Source organism: Pinus tabuliformis, chromosome 3_2 (genome assembly GCF_031772625.1).
Source record: "Pinus tabuliformis cultivar Carrire ecotype Pingquan chromosome 3_2, CPIR1, whole genome shotgun sequence".
Lineage (NCBI taxonomy): Eukaryota > Viridiplantae > Streptophyta > Pinopsida > Pinales > Pinaceae > Pinus > Pinus tabuliformis.
In genome coordinates, this window is record NC_142302.1 from 130531290 (window position 1) to 130535569 (window position 4280).

At 36.6% G+C, this 4280-nt stretch overlaps 1 pseudogene; it reads right to left on the bottom strand.

The window, feature by feature from the left end:
* Positions 1-3475: 3475 nt before the first annotated feature.
* On the bottom strand, positions 3476-4012 carry LOC149180163 (ribonuclease III domain-containing protein RNC1, chloroplastic pseudogene; annotated as a pseudogene).
* Between the last annotated feature and the right edge of the window lie 268 nt (positions 4013-4280).

Genomic DNA, 4280 nt, shown 5'->3' on the forward strand with positions numbered 1-4280 from the left:
ATCAATAAATCAGAGGATCTGTGAACATGCTGTGGACATCAAACATGGGAGGTCTTGCTCCTCAGCCTTGGCAGAACATGCAGAAAAGACCAATCATCACATATGTATAGAAGAGGCTAAAGTCATAGCTAGGGTTGACCATTTTCATCATCGTAAATTCAGAGAGGCCTTAGAAATTGAAAAAAGGCCCATTAATCTTAACAGAGACAATGGTTGGAGCATCAGCAGGTGTTGGATCCCTGCCCTGATCTTATATATATATATATATATATATATAGATATATTTTAATATCTATAATATCTAATATCTATATTAAATAATATAGATATTAATTTAAATTAATATCTATATTATAATAATAAAATTAAATAATATCTACATTATAATTTTATTAAATTAAATAAAATCTATATTATATTAAATTAAATAATATCTATATTATGATTTTATTAGATAAATAATATCTATATTATAATAATAATTAATATTAATAAAGGGATAAATTCATTATTTTGTTTTTATAGTTATTATTTGTTTTTATACATTTTATTTATTTATTTTATTATAGCATTTTAACTAAAAAAATAAATAAAAAAATAAATATTAATAATAATTAAAATCCTTTTTAATTAAAATTAAACAAATTAAAATAAAAAATAGAAATAAAATAATAAAAAATAGAAAATAAATAACTTAGTCAAACTAGCTGTTTTTTCTAACGGCTAGTTAGTTGCTCTCTTCATCTATTTATTTCAATGCCTAGATCTGATTCATCATCTTGTCCTGAAGATGAACCACACTGGATGGTTCAAAAGGCGTCGACATAATTGCTCCTATGTCATTGTTTCCGAAAGAATTTGTTATGATTAATATGGATCACAGAAGTCTAAACTCAGAAATGCAAGGAAATAGTTAGAAAACCTATGTGCTGAGTAGTTACTTTTCTTTTCCATTGGTTCGTCCTGAGTTTGATGTACCTGAAATTATGGTCCAATAGACAATGTTTGTTTTGCAGCACCTCAAGTTTCTCATCTGTTTTAAGAAAAGGTCAAACTTGGTATTACAAGACCAGCTTCTTCATGTTCTTTTGTTGCATGAATTTTCTTTAATAGGAACTGTAGCATCTTTGTCCACAACATTGATCATGGTAAAGTGAGTCACTTGTTGCAATCTCATAAACTAGGTCTTGATGTCTTCTTTAAGCGTGCTTTGCTGGGAAACATGTAACTACAGGTTCAACTTAATACATTGGTGATGATATTTTTTTATTTATAATGTCATGACAGGTTTTTCCAGAAGTTCCCTCAGCTATGGCTGATGCTGTAACAAGGGGTGGAGAGATTTTGGCAAATCTAGCTACGGGCACACCTTGGGAAACAATAGCAAAAGATGTTGGTATATCAATAGGCACAGATACAAGAGCATGGAGCCTTCGTGAACAAATCATTCAAGACATAGACAAGTTGGTAGATGAAATTACAATTTGGGTGATTTCTTCTCGTAAGATGTTGCCCTAAGGTTGCAAGAGGGATCCTACCATGGCAACCCTTAAGGTGATGAAAGTTCTGCTTCCCCATTGTTGAGAACATCCAAATTAGTAATGACCCAGTGGGGTCAAGGATGGCAGAATGACAACACACACTTGAATCTCAGATAGATAAGAAGAAAGCATTCCTACAACAACACCCATTCAGATGTAATAATTTCCATGAATAAAGAAAATTTGACCACTACACAAATGTTGGCTCCTCTGATATCAGAAAAAGAGGATGAATTTCAAATGGTAACCAAAAGCCCAAATAAAATATGGCAATGCTCAGCTACATCTCAACCCCAAAATGAGCCAAAACTAGGTCCAAGCTAGAATCAATTGACAACTTCCAACACTGTTCAAGATGAGTAAGCCCACAGAAACTTCCCTCCCTTGACTGGAGAGGAAAATCAAGTAGAAAATGAACAGCTAGTGAATTTAGTGGAATTCGAAATATCCTAACAAGCATAATCTGTCACTCCAAGAAAAGCATCTCAGAGGCACCCATCAGAGGTGTTGGAATGAAAATCCATTTAAACACTGAAAGAGGTTCAACAGATTTCTCCCTCCATCGATAACATGGTTGTAAAAGGATGAGATGAATAGTTCCTATCAAAGATTATATACACTTCTTGACCTCGCCCAATGGCCTGCCATGACATACCATCTGAGGCTACAAATGGGATTTAGGAGAAGCCCTCCAACACACAATTTTCTGATATCCATATATAGGACCCTGAATTTTTCATACAACAAGGACAACCTTTTGATTTTATTACTGAAGGTCAAGATCAGAAGTTGCATCGAGTTGGCTTAAACTGGCAGTCCAATGAAGGTTTCCAAGAGCATGTCTTGCGCCAGAGATCTTTATTTTCCACACACTTATGATTTGGAGAGGAGACAGTCACATGGCGACTCTCTTCATCAAAGGGAGTGTATTTCGGGTTATTTTATTTCAAGGCAGGTATTCAAAAGTAGTAGAAATAAATATTTGACCATGAATGGTGTTGGATCGACGTATATGGTGCATAAGTCAGCATCTAAGATAAAGGTAGACTAGTAGTATACATTCAGGAACAATTATTGAGGAGCTATGTTATTCCTAAAAAGCAATGAGCTGCAACTGTCTCTGCAAGAATCTGATTCACTTGTGCAATTCTCACAAGATGACATTGACAGTTTGGAAACAACGAAGTTCTAAAGGTAGGGGGGCAGTTAAAGTAACCGTTGTCATCTTCAGGAAATTATGAATTGAGTCAAACTTGATAGACATTGAAGCATAGAAGTTCCAAGGTGCAAGAGTTGTCATCATGGAGTACAACTCTTAATTGAGGGGTATCAGTACATGTAGCAGATGTGAATAATCAGTCAAACAGATTGCTTTTATTGCTGAGATATCAAGTGCAAGAAAGAATTATATACAATGGTGCCAAATATTCAGAGGAAAAGTTGCAAAAGATTAAGCTGATGATACAAAGAAACTTGTACCTATACCTTAGTATCATGCCTGGGACTCGTAAGTGTTTTGAGGAGGAGAGTTTGATAGGAAGAGATCACACTGCACAGGATCGACCTACCTCATCAGGGCAGAGTGAACAAGAAGTTGTTGTTCAAAGTATTTCTTCCATCAACCTGAGATTGAAGGTTTTTTTTTTTTGACTGGCTTCTGAAAATTGTGGTGATGGTATCAGACATGGGCAAAGGATATCCCAATCCATGTAAAACATGGGGTAGATCATTTACTTCCCAAATATTTCCTCAAAATTTATGCATACCAGGAGGTACACATGCTCTGAAAAGCCTTGGATGTGCAAATAAGGCATCAACTGGACGCTCGTATGCAACCATTTCTTTCCATGTTAGCTACTTCCCTTCATATTCAGGGGAGAGATAATCAATGTCTTCTAGTTGTCGCCTTTCTTTTCACTGAAAATATTCAGCATCTAGGTCCATCCCAATGCTTCAAAAATGACACGGTAGATTTTTGCCATGCCAAAACATAGGTAAATTTCTCCCATAAGTGCCTGGAATACTTGCTTGATAGCAGGTTCACGCTCATGCTGCTTCATCCTAGTGATATCATCGCAGGGGAATATCAGATTTTCCAAGTTGGCATCTTTGATCCAGTAGGGCAACACCCTCTTGTTGGTCATTCCAAAAGCCTTCTCTCTAAGACAAGCAGGTCCCTCCCTTGGGTACCTCTGTAAAAAGAACTCTGCCAACGCAAGGCTTTGCACAAACTGACCTAGAAATGAAAGCCTAGAGTGCCCAATTCCCACGTACATGGACTTCTTGGCCCTCTCACTTTCCTCGTGCTGGAATGCAAGGTAGAGCAATGTATCAAAATAAGCCGCATGAATATCCTCGTCAAAGCTACTTAAAGTCTCCAGAGGATAACCCAATGCTTGTTTGGCCTTCAATAGATTGTCTTCCATCCAGGCCTTGTCTATATCACTAAGGGGTGATTCAGATATATTCATTAAGGATTGACTTGAGGACAATTTTGGCTGATTCAGTTCTAATCTTGTAGAGAATGGCATATAAGATGCGTAGCTTGATATTTGAAATGGACATGGTGGGACTGAGCTTGGGACACCTAGTGAAAGCTCTAGTAGTCAATCCAGAGAAATAGTGACGGGATGTTCTGGAAGATGGGGGGATTCTGGAAGTGGTCAGGCCTCTGATTCTTGCCCATATGATAGGAGTCATTATCTGGGAGAGTCAAGTGGAGCCATGGATGGTGGTAAC